Source organism: Corapipo altera, unplaced genomic scaffold (genome assembly GCF_003945725.1).
Source record: "Corapipo altera isolate COAL_440 unplaced genomic scaffold, ASM394572v1 123974, whole genome shotgun sequence".
Taxonomy (NCBI): Eukaryota; Metazoa; Chordata; class Aves; order Passeriformes; family Pipridae; genus Corapipo; species Corapipo altera.
The window spans coordinates 335-8,707 of record NW_020885894.1 but is presented as its reverse complement, the minus strand read 5'-3'; the positions used below and the strand labels follow the sequence as shown (position 1 = coordinate 8,707).

The 8,373-nt window shown below is 42.7% G+C and overlaps 1 long non-coding RNA gene across 1 annotated transcript; it reads right to left on the bottom strand.

Moving 5' to 3' along the window:
* Window positions 1-6,120: 6,120 nt before the first annotated feature.
* On the bottom strand, window positions 6,121-7,604 carry LOC113940872. The gene is made up of 2 exons (XR_003525553.1): window positions 7,439-7,604; window positions 6,121-6,312 (listed from the first exon to the last, which is right to left on the bottom strand). It is a non-coding gene; the product is annotated as an uncharacterized LOC113940872 (long non-coding RNA).
* Window positions 7,605-8,373: the final 769 nt, after the last annotated feature.

The following is an 8,373-nucleotide window of genomic DNA, read 5'->3' as shown; positions in this document are numbered from 1 at the left end:
CAGCCCCTCAATGTCCTTCCTGAGCTGAGGGCCCAGAACTGGACACAACACTCCAGGGGTGGCCTCACCAGTGCTGAGGACACAGTTGAAAGACAGACTCATTTTCTTCAAGGAAAGGCCTCCTCAGGTGAAACATTTACCACAGGGACACAACAAGGCCAGGAGAGGCTCAGATTCCACTCCCTCTACACAAGGGACCAGCTGGAGTGAGGCTGCTAAATTTAGGGGAGTTTTCTGGATTTATATTGGCAGAACAGCCCAGAATTTGTCCCAAAGCATCTGAGATCCAAACTATTGAGATGATGATACAACATCTGCCCTCTTTCCCCAAAACCTCCCTTCGCTATTTAAAGCCAATAAGTGGAAATAATCCACAACAATAATATTTAATTGCTGGGCACTTGTTTATTGTAAATCTGTTTGGATAATCATTTCCTATTCCTCCAGGTGACACATTCGTTTTAGTGGAGTTTCTGAGTTCAAATTACTTCTTAGGGTGGAGAGCTTTGCCTCTTGACCTCCATCAAAGTCATTTTCCACTCCTGAAATGTGGCCACAGATCAGACATTTTGCAAAAAAACTTGCAGTTTTTAGGAGGGGGTTGGCTATAAACAGGTATTTGTGTTTTCTGCTCTCAGCACTCTCAGGAAACAAGGGGATTTCACAGCAGATGGGCAACCAAATTCATCTTGAACCTCCAAAAGCCATTTGGAGCAAAGTTGAGGGATTTAAAGCACAGGAGTTGATGCAGTTCTAATTCATCCTCTCATCTCACCCATTGCAGTTTTAAGCAATCTTATGAGGAAAGGGTCTTAAAGGCTTTTGGGTTGGGGGGGGGTTAAATTTCACTTTTTATTCTTTGGGGGAACATAGGGGGGATTTTTGAGTTCCTTTTTTTCGCCTACACTTTTTTCCCCCCTAATTAACATCCAAAATTGATGATATTAGAAGCCCTGGGAGATTGCTCACAGAACACTCCCTTCTTCCAGCAGGCAAAAAACTCTCTTTTTTTTTTTTCCCCTCCCTGCTAATCCTCAGTTAAAAAGTCTTTTAATATTTCTATTTTTTCCAACAGCAGACTGAATCCATTAACAAACTCTGAGAACAGAGCTGAAAACCCCCGAATTTGCTCATCTGTGCAAATTTTCCTCCTGTTTCCTCCTGTCCATTTCCACGACTAATTTAATCAACTTCTCCCACATCTCCAGTATTTATCATAAGCTCTCCTACTTTAAGCCAAAAACCCTAAAAAGGACACAAAATCACGGCATTACATTAATCAGAAATAAAGCTTATTTAAGCCCAAATATGATTTAAATGCTAATGAGGGGTGACAGTTGTGGAGTGGCAGAATGGGAACGGGAGCACAGAGCAAACCAGTGCTGCACTGGGAGCCTTTCAGTGTCCTGTAATTAGCTCTTAAAAAGGATCTTTCCTATTATTTAACGACCAATATCCCTCAGAAATGGACTAAAATCAAATCCTCCACTCAAATACTACTGTAGAGGTTTATACTGCAAATTTAGCCTGTTATTAATCACTATCAATTGAGCTTTGTTTTGTTTTCCACAGATGAGATCTGATAGTCCCCAACAGGTGAATTCTAAACACTAAAAGCTGTGAACGTTTTTAAGACTGTTTGTCACTTCCCAGGTCTTTACAGACTCAATAATTGCTTTTTGATACACCTGGGCTTGTTATTTGAATAGATTTCTTTGAAATATCGATTATATTTTGAGGAAATAGAAAGGGTTTGGTGAGGAACTGGAACCCAAAACTGCACCAGGAACTGGATGCAGCACAAGAGCAGAGAAATACAGACAACAAAAGGAGCAGAAATATGAGTCAAAGGCCAAGCTTTGAAAAATAAGGAATTAAAAAAATTATTCTACCAATTTTTCTTTGCAAACAAAATCCCTCATTTTGAAGGAAAATTCAGAATGGGAAATGTGGGAAAGCAATACTGGTTTTAGTGGTTTGTCACTATTTCTTCTAGAACTTCCTAGACTTCTAGAACACTCCATTTTCATTTTATTCTCTGTTTTAAAAAATGGTGCTTGAATATCCCAAGCACCAAAAGCCAGTACATGGAATCACAGAATCATGGAATCATTTAGGTTGGAAAAGACCTCCAAAATCCTGGAGTCCAACCCTGACTGTCCACTGTCATTCAGTTTTGTTTGAAGCTCTTCAGTGAACCTGAACTTGATGAACATTTTTCTGCCTCTAGGGCTGTACTTTAGGGAATAATTTATTGAAAAGAAAAAATAACTAAAAAAAAAATAATTTAACAGTAAAAAATTAACAAAAAAAATTAACAACAACAACAAAAAAAAAAGCTTCCAAAGGCAGGGACTGAAATTTTCAAAGGTTTGAAAAGTTGGAGCTTTCCAAATTCCAGACATTTTCCCAGCTGTGAGTGATTTCTGCTGTTCCTGGCTTTGCTCTCTGAAAGCCTCAGCATGCCCAGGTACCAGGGAGTGGCAGAGATCCCCTCTGATAACCACTGGATCTGGAAACAACAGCACAGGATCTGCAACCTCTTGGGGACTTCAAAGGGAAAAATGTCTCCCATTGCCACTGGAAACATAAATAGAGACACAAGTCTATCAAGACACACTGGGGGATTTTATATCCAATGCTGAGAGAGGAAAAGCTGAGTGGAAGCTCCTCAAAACCTGAGCTGCCCAGTGCAGGATGGTGTTTAATTAAAATAAACAGCATTTGGGCTGCTCTGACCCTGGCAGGAAATAACAACATAAAAAATTATAATTATATTTTTAAAATCCGAAAGAATATTTTAAACCAAGTGCTCCAACCCTTTGATCTCCTCCCTGACCTTCCTACTGTAATTTTCCAAAGCACCTCCCCTTTGCACTGTCCTTTAGCACTGCTCTTAAATGTTTATGTCACCTGGAGCCCAGGGCTGGAATCCAAAGCAGAGCTCTGCAGGTGGAAAGTGCTGGGAACTCCCATAAAAGCATGGAACAGCCTTTAATTGATGAAGTAACGATCATGTTGCAGCACAGTAAGACAAGAAGTGCTGGTGTAATAAGGGAAATATGTTTAACCCAGCACCAATTGTGGCAGAGCTCCGGGGAGGGCCCAGCCCTGCAGGTCCCAGAGTCTCTCCCAGCCTCAGGTGCCTCTCACTGCTCAGCTCTGGAGTTGTGCAAGTCCAAAATACATGAGCAGACAGATGAGCTTTCAGCTTAACTGGCAATCCATCAAATCTTCATCTCCCCAGTAATCCTTTTAGGCCATCAAAGGCCAGGATTGATGGAACGGGACATGTGTCAATTGGCTCGTGCATTACCCTGATAAAACAGCCCCATTTAAACAGGGGCTGGGAGTGGCTCTGAGTGCAGGAACACTTCCTTATCAGGAAAAGGTATAATCTCATCTGAAAAAACACAGCTTCAGCAAGGAAATGTGGAAGCATCAGGAAAATAAGTGGAATAGTCAGCAAAATATGTACAGACACAGCTCCTGCGAGTGGAATTCCTGCCCTCAGAAAAGTGTTAATTCAAAGGTTTCCTGTGTCCTGCAGTCAGTGATTTGTGTAACTCATCTCCAGGGCCACAACAGAATAATCAGTGCCTTACAAATCTGCAAACTTATTTTATTTAATCTTCCTTGTGCATTTTATTTAATCTGAGTTCCTCACTGTCCTGGGGAATTTAAAATCTTCCTGCTCAGCGCTGGTGAAGCTGAACAGGAGCAGAAATGGGTTACAAGGATTTTAATTTCAGTAAGATTTGCTCTTAGGTGAGGCCCAGACTTCAGCATGCAAACAAAAGCTGTGCCAGATATTAAGATTCAATTGCTCCTTAAGAAGTCATTGCTCTGCATTTAAATATTTTCATCTTCTAGATCCCTTTTTTCCTGTCCTTCGCATTCACATCATCTGTCTCATTATAGAGATGAAATTCAAATGATCCTAAAATCAATACAGCAAGTTCAGTGCTGCTTTCCAGGTATTTTCAGTCACACGGTCTCAATCCAACTTGCCTTCCCAGGTAATTTCCCAATCTCAGATTCAGCTGAATCACAAAAAATATCAGCCCACCTAAAGGCAATTCTGCTCCAATAGCACTTGAAAATCAAAGTCAGTCACTCTGCTTTAATCCTCATTCTTCCCTTTGTTTTAATTTCCCATGGTTGGAAAAAAAAAATCAACTCTAAGCACATTGGGGGCAGGAAGAAGTTTCTATTTTATGCTTTGTTAATATATTTCAAATCCATGGGAATTACACTAATGTGTTCTACTGAGATTTGTATTTATAGCAAAACTAAGTATGGAGGTGATCATTAAAATTTGCATTTCCTTGCAGGAAATAGTTCTTTTTTCTGAGCAGGTGACACGATGGGACGTCAACACAAATACCTGATTCCCATTCCCAGAGAGACCTGGAGCATCTCTAAGAAAGCAACAGTCCCCTGTCAGAAGTGTTGGATTCCACCTTAAACTTTATCCCACCAACCTGCTCTGCTGGAAGGTGGGTTGGAAGCAAGACAAGGGGAAAAAGTCCTTGGCCCCAAAAAGCCTTTTTTAATGCAGCCGAGTTCCTTGGCTCCAAAGGGCAGCCCCCACATGCAATAATCCATATTTTTTAGGGAATAACTTGATAAATGGCAGTCCAGCCCCTGGCTGTCAGTGGGAGCATCCTGGGCTTGCAGGAACAGCTGGATTTGGACACTTGGCTCTTAAACACACTCTGAGCAATTAGAACCCGACACTCATTTGTCTGGCACAAAGCCCAGGGCACTATTTCTTCCTCCTCCAAGGGTGTATTTATTTCATTTCAAGGTTATATTCTGTTTATACCCCTTTTATTAGTTCTGCAGCACAACATCAACGTTGGACACTTTTATGAACATGCTGATTCTTTTTGGCAATTTTTATGACAATGATTGGTCTCTACCTGGTTTTCCTCCCCCTTCTATTTGCATCCTATTAATTCAAGGCTATTTTTTACAAGTCAGATAAGACTGGAACAGAGGATAAGACTGGAACAGAGGAGCACAGTTTACACAGTGGGCACTCTCAGGGAGCTTGGAAAAAATGCCATTTTTTTTCTCCCTACCTCAGATTTTCCAGAAGTCAGACCAGAGTTAACCATCCTGGTGGAAGTCAATATGTCTAAACTACCTTCCCCCAACTCTGCAGAGTGGCAGGAGCAGGGATTATAGCCCTGGGTGAAGGCACTTGGCATCAAGAATCAAAGCAAAACAACTTCCCCTAAATCACATCAATCTCCCCATTCCCAACATTCACCTTCCCCAGGTCAGGGTGATGCTAAAAAAATTACTTCTCTATTAATAAGGGCACTGGGAGTTCACTTGGAAATTCTGGCTCCTGTTTCAAGGCATCAGAAAAGATGTTCCCCTCCTTCATCACCAAATGGCTTTGATGGAAAGTCTCCAGGAAGGTTTTCCTTGCACTGCTGATAAACTAAAGAGCTCCAAATGCCAAGGCACAAGTGAAAATAGTGCTGCAACCTGGAGAGGGTTTCCTGCCAAAAAGGACAGAAATTATACAAATTAGGGAACTTTAAAGAATTAAATAAGGAAGGAGAATGAACTTTTCTTATTTTTTTTCTTTTCCAGAGGCATTAATGCTACTGCAAAGTGCCCTGAAGGCACAAAAGAGCTGAACAACAACCAACCATCTTGACTTGTGTGATATTGAATATTTAGTGCAGATATTGAGACAGGACGGGCAAGAAAACTGATATTTGTTTTTACAGACACTCCCTCAGCCACAGAAAACATCAAACAGTTCTGCTTTAATTACATATACGTGTCAGAAATCACATTTAGCTGCAACACAGCAAGAGTTGCTCCTGTTAAGCTATTTTTAACCAATGTTTACAGCAAAGCTGTAAAAAAAAGTCCAATCTTTTCGTTACAGATTAAGTTAGAAGTTTATTTTCAAATTTTTTTAAATTTTATTTATTTTATGATCATATATCTTGAAAAATTTCAGAAAAAGGCCAAAATACAGGGCAAGGATACAAATGGCTTCTGTAAGATGGGGGGTTGTCATAGAAATCCCAGGAAATCTGGGAAAAACATACAGTGAAATTAGGCTTCTACTAATGAGAATCTGAACAATAATTATTATCTTGATTTTTTTAATTTATTATTAAAGTAAGCTTAGATCTAACACTATTTTACTCAATCACAAGGTGATTTAAGCACTTAATTGGCTGCAGTTCTCCACAGCTTTCCTTGGGGTAAATCTCTGTGGGTTTTCCATTGGGGAAATCTCCCTCAGCAAATGGATGGACACAGTGACTGTGGGCAAGTCTGAAAGGACAGAGGGGAATGGCAAAATTAGGCATGAGAAACTTAATTATTGGGAAAATCCACAATTATTCCCCTTGTGAGCATTCCCCTCCCAGGTTATGGGGAACACTGAACTAGAAATGTCATCCCAGCTGCAGGGAACACGTGGGTGTCCCCAGAGCATCCAGAGTTGGTCTGTCAGTGGAATCATGGAATGGTTTGGGTTGGAAGGGACTTTAAAGCTCATCCAGTGCCACCCCCTGCCATGGGCAGGGTCACCTTCCACCAGCCCAGGTTGCTCCAACCTGGCCTTGGACACTTCCAGGGATCCAGGGGCAGCCACAGCTTCTCTGGGAATCCCAGCCCAGCCCCTCCCCACCCTCCCAGGGAGGAATCCCTTCCCCAAATCCCATCTCACCCTACTCCCTGGCATTTAAATCCATTACAGTGACAGGTTAAACCCAAGTCTTTCAGCTGCCTCTGGGCTGGGGCTGGGGAGGGTCTGAGACCCCCAGTGCTGCTGGTGGGATGGAGCTGGAGCTGCCAGAGATGGGCAAGAACATGGGATGGTTTGGGTGGGAAGGGACCTTGGAGATCATCTCCTGCCTCATCAACAGGTTCTGCTGGAAGCAAATGATCCCAGTTGATCCAATATCATAGATAGAATCATAAAATCATGGAATGGTTTGGGTTGGAAGGGACCTTAAAATCATCCAGTGCCACCCCCTGCCATGGGCAGGGACATCTTCCACTATCCCTGGTTACTCCAACCTGGCCTTGGACACCCCCAGGGATCCAGGGGCAGCCACAGCTTCTCTGGCAATTCCATCCCAGCCCCTCCCCACCCTCACAGGGAAGGATTTCTTCCCAGTATCCCATCCAACCCTTAAGGCCATTCCCCCCTGTCCTGTCACTCCGGGCCCTTGTGGAAAGGCCCAAGGACTGTTGGTCTGAAGCACTTTGCACTTTGCAAACCTCAGTCTTAGATTGGGGAAAACAAAATCTCTTCTTTACTGGTTATTTCCATTCATGCTGCATGAAGGATCATCTCCTTTTTTGCTTCCCATTACTCTCTTAATCACATATTTCACATCCCTGAGAACTTGACTGGAAAACATTCAAGTGGCACAAGGCTGGAAAGACTCACGGTGGGATCCTTCAGGGAACAAATGGGTTCTTCTGGTTTGAACAGAGAGGAAACCTCCCTCATGTCAGACTGAGGTGAAGAACACACAGTCTCAGGTGTTCTTTGCAGAAAAAGTGTGAAGCAGGAGAGAGGAGAAAAGGCTCTATTAGTATTGTTGATCCACGGTTTGATGAAAGCTTAAAATGTAAATGAAAAGAGAGAGAATAGGGATGAAGCATCTTTAAACTTACAACAAATCATTTTATATTGATAGAGTCCTGGGCTTAAATCCAAGCACAGCTATTGCCTTAATGCAGACTGATTTCAGGAGACTTAAAAATAGCCAAGATCCTCTGGTGATTGGCAGCATCGTGGAGACAGCTGCCAAAGTCAAATTGATTTTTTTTTTCCCTTTTGAAGGACTCCACGTAATTTAAGCAAAGCTACAAATTAAAGCACACACGCATGTGACTCCTTGATAATTTAATACACCCAGTCCCCAGCAGGGGAGCTGCTCCTGCAGCCTCACCTTTGAGGAACTCAGGGAAATCATGGGCAGACTGACCCCAAAATGCCGGGGAGGGTCCAAGTGGGGGATTTGGCAGCCCTGCACTCTGTGTGCTCGTGCCCAATTCAGCTGAGTTCTGACAAGAATGAACTCCAGAGCTTCAACAAGTAGCAATTCCTGGTATTCTGCACTCCCAACAGATGGGACCATTTCAGGATTTTCCTGGAAACTCAGTTACACTCTGTACCCACCACGAGGTCACCCAGGCCAGAGCAGTGAGAGCAGGAAAAACTCCAAATCTTGCTAAACCAGAGAACTCCAGAGGACAGCACAAGGCAGGAGTTCAGGTGTGGTGAGATTTTTCCTTTCCCAAATGTTAAAACCTTCAGTTTGCACCAAAATCTGAGGTGGTGGGCAAAGGCACTGAGGAACTGGGGGGGGGGTGGTG